Below are 11,611 nucleotides of genomic sequence, written 5' to 3'. Positions count from 1 at the left end.
AAAACTAACGGAAATTTTTGGGTTGTCACAGGTCCGTAGCTATTTTGCTAGGAAAATTTGCTACAAAATAAAATTTTGTAGCTAATCTATTATGGAACTTGTTACAAAAAGGTGAATTTGCAAAATAGCTACCAAATCAAAATTCATAGGTATTTACGGAAAATTTCGTAGTCAAGTAGTTACAAAATATGTTTCCGTAGCAAAATATATAAGATTATTGAAAAAATATATAAAAAAAATACACAATTATATGTGAAAACTCAAAAACAAAAATAAAATATTATTTTTAATTGTTTTGAAAATTTAATAATATAATTTCTATATTATAAATATTCTGTAATTTTTAGATTTTGATGAGATACATTTGCTAATTTCCGTATAATAATATTATCCCCATATTTTTTAGGCTTTGAAAATTATTACCCATAAATCAAAATTTATTTACCCTCAGCCTTGTACCAACTTTTTCTATAAAAAAAATTATTTTTTTTTATTTTGGTTTTTTAGTAAAAAAAGAAAAGAGCGAGAATCCTTTGATGAACTTGAGTCATGACGTTTGTTTCATTGTTTTATTAAGTGTAAATTAGTAAATCCATACAAATCTACTTCCTCCGAACCCCAAATTAGAGGTATCACGTTCAAAAATATCCTGTTCAAACCCATCGTCTAACGCCGATCACATCTCTCCCTCTCTCAACTTGCCGCCGTAGTTGGTTGGCCACCTATCACGCCGGTCGTTAAAATAACGGAGGAAGCTATTTGGTAAAAATACGCCAAATGTGAAACTGGGTAAAATTTGCCACTTCGCATAAACTGTAGGGATTCGAATTGAAAATTCTGCATACTTCACAAAACTTTACTGCTATTGCGAAAGTGGGTAGTAACTGCTAAAACACTGAAACTGTAAGGACCATATGCAGACATTTTCTTTCTTCCCCAAATTTGTTACTAGATGCGAATGAACAAACTACACAGCAGTAGCAAAGCAAAACATCAACAACACCAGTAGCTGATCGTAGATGTGAACTCAATTTTGACCCCAAGTATAAGCATTCAATGCGAAACCCAATCGTCCCCAAGGCATTTAACGTACGTGGTGTGAACAACCAAAATCAGTCGAACCATATTTTACTCCAAAAAGTCAACTCCAAATCGATTTATTAGGAGAGGACCCATCAACCGGTCTTATTAAGGGAAAATGGGTCAAATAAGTCTTCTTCCCCAAATCAAAGGTAATCGGATCAAATTTGTCAATCGTCGATCGTATTCCTCATTCCTCGGATCAACCGGTCTTATTACACCATTATCGTTCGGAGCTTTGTTGTTCGCCGCCTGCTCCATCAACCGGTAGATTTTTCTCGATCGGCTTCATCCCTACCAGGTAACATTCTTCTCTCTTCTTTTTGCTCTATTCTCTCTTTCTATCATCCAATGAATTGAAGGATATTGATCTCTCCATTGAATCGTTCTTCTTCGCACATCGTCGCTATCTGGTCGTCGCCGTCAACTGCTGCTTCTTTCCTTTGAGTTTGAGGAAGAGGCCACATCTAGTACGTTGGAGGAGGGAACAGCTTGTGGAGTGACAGATGATTGGCTTTGTGAGTGAGGCATGGATGACGCGGCATTAAGAGTTTGAATTTGAGGTTGATGAACAGAAAATGCTTGACCTGAGGAAGAGATGAGTGATGAAAGAGCATTGTTAGAAGAAATCCCGAGATTTGCAGTCAAATATGAATTCACATGGTTAATCTCTCGCTGCTTATCATCAAGATCACAAGCTTTGATGATTGCCATTGTTTTAGCAAGAGTGAGATGATTTAGATCCTTGGTCTTCTTAATAACAGCCACGTTCATGTCCCATGATTTTGGAAGAGCATTCAATAGCTTTTTATTTATCTCGGACTTGGTCAAGAAGATCCCAGATATGTTCATCTCAGTAGTGAGAGTGGTGAAACGCTGCAGCTGAGCCTCAAGGGTTTCTCCAGGAATGTAGTTGAACATATTGAATTTTTGTCGTAGCATATCCTGGCGGCTTTCTTTCATATCCTCAGTTCTTTCATATACCTCGATCAAGTCTTCCCACAAAGCTTTAGCTGAAGTATACTCTCTGAAACCTTGAGCTATATCAGGAGATAAAGCCATGGTCAGAGTGACCAAAGCCCTTTCCTGTTCTTCAACTTTCTCAAAATCCACATTTGTATAGTTCTCAACTGCTTTGTCACTTTGTTGTCCTGCAACAGTGGTGGTAATTCGGACTGAACCCTTGATGATACTTCGCCAAACTTTGAAATCTTTCATTTTAATATACTATTCAATTCGGTATTTCCATTCAGGAAACCCATCTGCAGACAACAGTCTTGGAATACGCGTAGTTATGCCCATGAAAGAGTCCAGTTCGTGATGACGTGTTTGACTTTGAGAATCCATTTTGATGGAACAAATCAACAAGAAAAATAAAACAATAAAATAAAAATTTGTCAACCAAGATGAGTGTAGCCGCACACCCCAGCCGCTCACACCAACCGCACACCTGATAGCACACCTGACCGTACACTTGAACGCACACCTGACCATACACGTTCAAGAGCTTAACCACACACCTTCAAAATCTAACCGCACACCTTCAAAGTCCAACCGCACACCAAAAAAATGCAAGATTTTTGAATGAATTTTGATTTTAAACTAGTGAAAACGATGATCAGTAGCGATTCCTCAACCAATGAAATGTGAATAAGACTAAAAAACGATAAATATCTTCAACCGCACACTCTATGAACCTTCGAATTGACACTGAATGAAGCTCTGATACCAATTGTAAGTCCCAAACTATTAGATCCAAATCAGTGATCAATTGAAATGCAAGTTCAATCAGAGTATAGAAGGAGTAGAAGAAAAATTAAGCCAAGCATGCACACATCTATAACACATAAATGTCACGTAGACCTCGGGAAACACACAGTTACGTCACTTTATAACAGACACATACACAAGCTATTTATATCACACACAGCAGCACACAAGTGTACTGCCGCACACACATGTACGACCGTACACACGTGTGCGGCCGCACACACCCATCAACACACTACAGCCACCAAAATACACTCTAACACCCTACCAAGACCTATACATGAGAATGCCTAGCCCAAACCACTAAAGTATAGCCCATCATTACCATACAATGTATTGTTGATGGGATGGCCTATAGCCGGAAGAGGGCAGGTCGCCCTAGGATCATATTTTCTTCTGACTTGTGTTTAACTACTGAGAAGTAGATTATCCTTTTTATGCTTTCCCTTCCATCGTGGCTGAGTATTGTCAACTAGAGGTTTATGGTCCCCAGCGGCTATAGCTTGTGTCCTGTGAAGCCAACAAGTGGGGCTCGGGTTGGGGGTTTTAGAATCCTCTTCCACGATGGAGGGACTCGTTCTAAACAGTGCTCGTAAAGAATGTCGATACTGCTACCTCCGTCTACCAGGGCTCAACATATATGATGTTGATGGACAAGGGCAGGGAGTATGATTGCGTCTATGGGGTCCCATTTGGGCGTTTTCGGGTCTTCCGGTGAGAAATGTATGCTGAGAGTATCACCTGGTGAGCCGTCAATGCCATTGGATTGCAACCGATGCCTGGCTTTGTTCTCGGGCATTACAATTGCGAAGATTTCCTCCTTTTTGATTGGTTGTTTATTCATCTCCTTCTGGGTTGTCTCGTCTTTTCGTTCGACTTCGAACTTTGATCGTAGAGTCTTTGCGATTTCCACTAAGTCTCCACTCAGTTGCTTGTCTTCTACTTCTCTTTTGAGGATCGCGCATTCTCCAGTGTCGTGGGTTTTACTCTTGTGGTATTCGCAATATTTTCTTTTCTCTTTTTCCGTCCGATGGGGGGTTTTTTCTACTGCGTGTACTTCCGTCTTATGGCTCCTGGGCTTGCCTTTGATGAATTGACGGAATCTACGAGACGAGTGTCTATGTTTATCATGGATTCCATTGTTGTGCTCCTTGTGCTATGGCGATAGTGGGAGCCACCTGATTCTTGTTTGAGATAGGCGTTTGCTACAACTTTTAGATTGGATTGTTTGCGTTTTTCTCCCACGATTTTCTTGAAGTGTTTTTCGACCCTATATTTGAGCTCGTCGCTAGATTTCGGTACTGTTCCTTGCATTTTCCTTGATAAGGGGCCTGGGAGTAGCCCCTGGGCGAAGGTGCCCGTGACTAGAAATTGCTCGTGACTGGGGACGCTTAGGGTCGCGAGGGTAAACCGGTATAATATGCTCGGATGGATTCTCCCTATCTTTGCTTGCATGTTATGATAGATTTGGCATCTCCTTTGACTTTCCTCAACTGCATGAAGTTGTGGAGGAAAATATACCTTAGCTGTTCAAATATGGAGATACTTCCCGGACATAGTGCCTTGAACCATTTGCTGGCGTTTCCCGATAGCGTGACCGGGAAGTAGGTGCAGGTGAATATGTTGTCCATCTGAAGGGATGTCATTGTCCACTCATAGGTGTCTATGTGTTCGTCAGGATCTGTCATGCCGTCATACTTTGGGATGTTTGGGATCATGGCTGAATGTGGTATTTCATACTATAGTAGCTCTTGGCAGAACGTCGAGCTAATACTTGTTACACAGCTGTTCATGTGTGGGTAATTGGGTGCTCCACTGACCATCGCCTATTGTATGTTGTATGGGGTGTTGTACCCTTGGCCATAGTTGTGATGGTACCCGTGGTTGTACATGGTCACTTGAGGCATATACAATGCATGTGTGGAGTACGGGTGCATCGGCTGATTCGGCTGCAAACCTGACTCTGTTGGCCCCGTAGTGTGTGAGTTCATCCCTTGCGTTGGTATGCCTTGAATGTTGTGGGTTTGTGGCTGAGTTTGAGGGTACACACCTTGGTAGTAGTATGAATACAGGTGAATGGTGGTTTCTGTGCGAATAGCGGGATATGCAACATGGCATCCATCGGGGAACACTAAAGACTTGCAGGTGGTGCGGCTAATAGAATGGTGCCAGGGGACCAGACAAGGGTCCCCACATGTCGTGTTGATGGCTGTGGTCGAATTTCTTTTTGTTGTGATTCAGTGGTCGGTGCTCTTTAAGGCGATGTGGTGTTAGTCGTGGTCGGATGCTCCGTTATGACGGACGGCGGTCGCCATAGACGAGCGATAAACTCCGTCGCGGGGTTTGACTGGCTGTGTCGTCGGTGTCTGTGTGAGCGGCTGACCTTCCAGTGTCGACAGACCGCTTCCGTCGAGAGACTGCATTGGTCTAATCGGGCTAGCATCGTTGCCTTCCTGCCGTATCGGTCCTTTATCTGTCATTTCTGGAGCCTAATGTTGTGAAGTGGGTTGTGCCGTACTGGGTGCACGTCCGAATGGCACCAACTGTTGTGATATGTCTCCGACTTAAATCCAACTCTTTGAGGGATGGCAATGAAGGGACTGAGAATCACAACAAAGAAAACAAGATCGTTAGTCGTCGTCCTGGAGGCAGTCCCGGAACGAGGCTCCGACGATCAAGTCAGTTGGTTTCTTCGAAGAATGTGAAAAAGTGGTAAGTAAGATTTTAAGGGAGGTGTTTTTTCAATCCCTTCTCTTAGAAGATAAGCGAAATTTTATACCAGTGGTTAGGGGGACAGATCCCCGACAGTATCTTCTACCTTTTCAGGTTTGGCAAGGATAGATGGCCTTTGATTGGTAGATCGTGCTTTGTGGGTGGTTGTTTTCTATTGGTACAGGTTTGCATGGGTGGCGCCCTAAGCGCTACACCTATCGCTCTGGGAGGCTATTGGTACTATTTTGTCTTGACGCCAACCTTGGCGCTTGGGTGCCAAGGAACGAATAAGGGATCGCGAAGGTGAGGGAGAGGACGCGACGTTAGGCATACACCGCCCTTTGCCCAAACCGTCTATCAGACTGACGGTTCCATTATGTTTGACGTATTCCTGGTGAGATACGTTATCATGAGACTTACGCATGCATCATAGTGTTAAGTTGAACAAGAATCAATGCTCCAGTAGTGATAACGAGATAGATACTATGAGTTGGATTCCATATGTTTTGAATATAGGATCGATCATGTATGTTATGACATGTATTCGACCTGATGTGGATTATGCTTTGATCATGATTAACACATATCAAGGAAATCCTAGTTTAGCTCATTGGAAGGCAGTGAAGAGCTTTCTTAATTATTTGTGAAAAACAAAAGATATGATCTTAGTTTTTAGCAGTAAAGATGAACTTAAGGTAAGTGGGTATAGTGACACCAATTTTCAAACAGATCGAGATAATAGTTATTCTCAATATGGCTGGGTTTTCTTGTTAAATGGTGGAGCGGTAACTTGGAAAAGTTCCAAGCAACAAACTATGGATGACTCTACTTGTGCATCAGAGTATATCGCAATAAGCGAGGCAACAAAGGAGGCTATGTGGTTAAAGAATTTTATTGGAGATCTTGGAGTTGTTCCATCTATCCAAGAACTAATGGAGATTTTCTGTGATAACAAGGGTGCAATAGCTTTGAAAAAAGAACCTAAAGATCATGGTAGATCTAGGCACATCGAGAGCAAATATCACTACATCGAGAGGAAATATGTGACAATAGTCAATTTCGGGTCAAGTCAGAGTCAAACAAAGTCAACGAGTCAAACCGGTCGACTCAATTAACCGTTGTATATTAGGGATTTTGTTATGTAATTACTGTATAACTCGCTATTTTAATGAGAAAACATCATTTGGAAAATTCATGTGTTTAATTTTCCTTAGCCTTAGTGCTAAACAATGAACCAAACCGATAAACCAATGTTGCATATTCATCTGGAGCGTGTAAGATCCTAAAACATGGCTTAACAGGGGTTACAGACCTTACGTTGCGAAGCCGGATACTAAAAAGGTGATAAAGGGAACCTCTCTTAATCTCTTTCACTCTATATCTCTATATTAGAAATCTCTCCCAAATCTCTCCAAGTATGTCAAATCTCTCCCAAATATCTCCAAGAATGTGGAATCTCTCGCAAATCTCTCTTCGTATGTGAAATCTCTCCAAGTATGTCAAATATCTCCCAAATCTCTCAAAGTATGTCAAATCTCTCCAAAATCTCTCCAAGAATGTGGAATCTCTTCCAAATCTCTCTAAGAATGTGGAATCTCTCTCAAAACCCGTTTTGATTTCTTTTAGTCATTTGGGGTATCCCGACACTTGACTTGGTGAAAAACCACTCGAAAAGGGGTGAAAGCTTGGAAAATAGCCCCATAGGGTCGAAGCCTCTCTATAGGGGCCAAGTCCTACTAGAGCCGACGCCACGAGATCCGAGGTCCCTTGAGTAGCCGCAACCATCCGACCGCAGCCACCGAGCTGAAGCCTCAGATCCGCAGCCATCAAGCCCGCAGCCACCAAGGACGGAGCCACCAAACCTGGAAACCAAGCCCCCCGCATCGGTTCTCGCCTTCGGACCACAATCCTCTTCTCCTCGGACCGCAGTCATGCGACCAATGCCACTCCGGATTTAGGCTGCTGATGACCCAACCCTCGACTCCGTTTTAAGCCTATTTTTAATTATTTTAACGCGGATTTTCACCCAAACTTATATTTTGACATATAAGGTCCCACATATTCATAAATTCAGCATATTTTTAAGGAAATCCTTATTCAAGAATAAAATCCATTAAATAAGATTTTGTGGTGAAGTGTTGACTTTGCCATAGTGTTAGAAACAAGCAACCACCCCCATACCCACTTCATGAGCAACCATTGTCATCCCCACCATCCCTAGTCACTTCATAGTCCTTTCCCCATCATTTTTCAGCCATTATTACGTTCAAAGAGCTGAAAGACTCCCTCTCTCCCTCTTCATTTTACTCACTTCACTCATCTCCACTAAAGATCAAATACCTCTTTTCTCTCTAATTCTCTCACCCAAATTCGAGATTTCCAGGGCATTTTCAAGCCTTCCTCCTGTATTTGGTAAGTCCCATCACCCTCCTTATGGTTATTACAATTCTTTTTACTCGAATCATTGATTCCTTACACAAACTCCATCATTATTGTGTTAGATTCTCGAATCTTCAAGCAATCCTTCAAGTGTTCTTAAGTTGAACACTTCTCTCCTTCAACATCCATTCACTAAAATCACACAAGGTGAGTTCATACCCCTATATTTTCATGCTATCTTAAGTTTAAAGGGGGGAATACAAGTCAAAACACCAAGAACACCACTAAGTTCTTCTAACAGATTTCATCATAAAAGTTAGGCTCCATTAACGGACTGTTTTGATCCACTTAAACATTTTAGTTTTCAAAACTGTTTTAGGTGCAAGCAGTTCCAGTTCTTATCTTTAACATGACTACTTGCACATCTCCACACGATTTTTCTATAATTTATGGTGATTTTTATAAAACTGGCTATCATTTCAAGAACCAATCCGTACCAGTCTGTAATTATGAACTTTTTCACACATGTTGGAGATCACTAAAAATAATGAGAAAATTTACAAACAAACTAGACTCAATTTCCAAACTCTTAGAATTTACGGATTTTGATTTGGACCTTTGATGATTTTTCTTCAAATTTTCTAAAAGCAGTAATAGAAAATGTTAACAACAGACAAATGCTATCAATTTCATTTCACCTTGTAACATGTCGAGCAATGTGTATATCTTTATGTGAATATATGTTGTGCAATAAATGACAATTTGCCTTAGTATATAGACATTCATCATTTAACAAATGGATTTTGATATATAGAACATAGAAGATAACAAATTGTTATAATCAAAGTACATCCATTACATGCAAACATTTTGATAAACTATGTTAAGTATAGTTTATGTACATTACCACTACTACCCTTGTTTTGATAAACTATAATAGGTATAGTTTATGATACATTACATAGCACACTAATACAAAAAGAGTACATTTCTACGAAAGGGATTTTCATTACATTACACGTAAATTCGATAATGACTTTTGTGAGACATTCGCTTCACAGTATCAATAAGTCATGTATTGTAACCAGAGTCTCCTGGAGGGAGAGCGTGATAGTTGTATATAGATCTATATTGGGTTTGACAAAACCACACCTGAGCTGCATGCAACAGCTAGATTGGCAGGTCTGAGGTGACTAATGTCATAACATTTCTGACACCTGAAGAACGTCGTTTCAGGCCAACTAGGTCATAGCATGGTTATAATAACTCACATTAAGTATTAACAAGCATAGAATTTACGGGGATTTCATTGAAATTAAACGAGTTTATGTCGATTTACACTTGCATTGTTTTACTATAAATATGACAAATTATTCGTACATTCCGGTCCTTGGGTTTTGAGACTACATTTTCACATTAAGGAAAATATTGGATTTTTTGGAACGGACACTACTTTTACAAGAAAAGGTTTTTCATAATTGCATACAAAAACTTATGAACTCACCAACCTTGTGTTGACACATTTTTCAAACAACTTGTATTCTCAGGAAATCACTAAACAGGTACCCAAGTGCTTTTGAGGTTGGGACGTTAAGGCGTCAAACATTTTACATTTTTGTCAACATATTGTAATTGATATGGAAACATGTAATTCATAGAACGATGTAACTCTTTCAATTATATATATGTTGGTTGTGTTTACTTTAATCACTATGGAAATTGTTGTTATGATACTATACATGAAGTCCTCCACCCCCGAACATTTCCGCCATCCTTGGTTTGGAGGTGTGACAGATTGGTATCAAAGCATTGTTTATAGTGAACTAAGTATATCAAACCACATAAGATATACAAACTATAAACACCATTGGGACTAAAAGTCTCTGATTTGAACATTTTTTTCAATTGGATATACTTTTAGAAAATAGTTAATTTTTCTTGTTTAAAGTATACATACATGCTCGCATAGTGTCATAAATAGGGAGAACATAAAGTAAAAGAAGAGAGTTAAACAATATGAGTATGCCTTGGTATGTGTAATCAGTTTTGGTAAGGATATAGCCTGATCAACTATATCTGTTCGAGAAGTGACTTGCACATACCGAGGGATAGTCGTAACGGGCAACAAATCTAACGACCTAACTTCACTCTACAAAGAATGCTCTAAAAACAAAACCTAAAAACTTAATATACTATATGAGTATTTTATTTTGCTATAACGCAGTATTATTATTTTTACTATCCGTTACATGCTTCTTACACCCCCCCATTTCTCGTGCAGACGACATGGCCGGATTTCACCTACCTGGAGACCCTTACTTCCCTAATGAGGGAAACATCGGGTGGATCGAGGCATAACCCGAAGAGATGATCGAGGAGGATCCTGAGGAGGACCCGGAGGAGATTGACGAAGAAGAAGAACCTGAGGAGGAAGGGGACATGGAGGATGAAGAAGAAGAATCGGAAGAGGAAGAAGAAGAAGAGGAACAGGAGGAGGAGGTCTTCAACCCTCCCTACATCGCCAGAGTGCCTGCGAACCGCTTTGGCCATAACAGGCCTGAGCCCCGTTGGGCAACCATGATCGAGAGGTGGAGCCGACAACAACGCCAACGATCACCATATGGAGACCAAGGTGGTTACTGTGACCTCAACCACGGGGGACCGGCTGACATAGCCCTCCCCGTCATGGTCCAACATATCACGAATTTGGGAAACTAGAGTAGGGAAATGGAAGATCAAGTTCAGAATCTCAATGTTGTCATGGCAGCCACCGATGCATGCACCAGGGAATTGGAAAGGGACTTCTATCCAGTGGACCAACTTATCAAGGACCTTACCACTGCTCAAGCGGAGGTAAGGGAGTACCAGGAGAGGCACGCAGCTCTCGAGGAAAGAGTGATCGCGGCCGAACGCCGGATTGCGGAGCTTCAGGGAGCCTCGACCTCATCCCAGGGTCACCATGGACCAGATGCCACCCGCCGCGAATAGTGTTTGCACTGCTCATGTTTTGTTATAAAACTAGGATTTCGAGTATGCGTTGGTGCTACTCTTTCTTGTGGATAGTTTGACCCCGCGATTAAGTGATTACACTAGTCAAAGGGCTTTTGTGCTGCCAAAAACTATCTTTTACATTGGTGTAATGTGGATGCTTATGAGGTCAAATTTTCCTCAAAACAATATGTACTAAAAGTTTATCAATGAATTTGGCATGCATTTTCATTTCTATTGGATGTTTGGTGCTAGACCTCACTACTTACTATTACAAACAGCTTCCAACTAATCACTTGAAGATTCTTAAGGTGTACCCCGAAGTCATGTGTAATTAAGAAATGATCGGCCTAGAAATGGTGAGTCCGCCTTAAGACATGTTCCTTGTTTGGTTGTGGACTTAGGGCAGACGCATTAGGTTCAACAGTTTATTAAAACTGTAATTACACACAATTGGGGCATGAAAAGGGAATCTTAGGAGTGGGTCAGATATGAAACAAAAATTACAAGACTCTATTTGAAGTCATTACTACTGAATTCATAAGTTTATTCAAATAGATTTTTACTATGAATTTGTTGCAAACATATGGAAGTCGGGAAATACTATGCTTGAAAACCAATGAACTAATTTCACGAAACTCGACTTATATCCAATTACTAAAAGACTTATACCCCTTTCATC

Source organism: Lactuca serriola, chromosome 8, assembly GCF_051521515.1.
Source record: "Lactuca serriola cultivar US96UC23 chromosome 8, Lser_US96UC23_V15, whole genome shotgun sequence".
Classification (NCBI taxonomy): domain Eukaryota; kingdom Viridiplantae; phylum Streptophyta; class Magnoliopsida; order Asterales; family Asteraceae; genus Lactuca; species Lactuca serriola.
The sequence above is the reverse complement of the archived record's forward strand: the minus strand, read 5'-3'. Positions refer to the sequence as shown.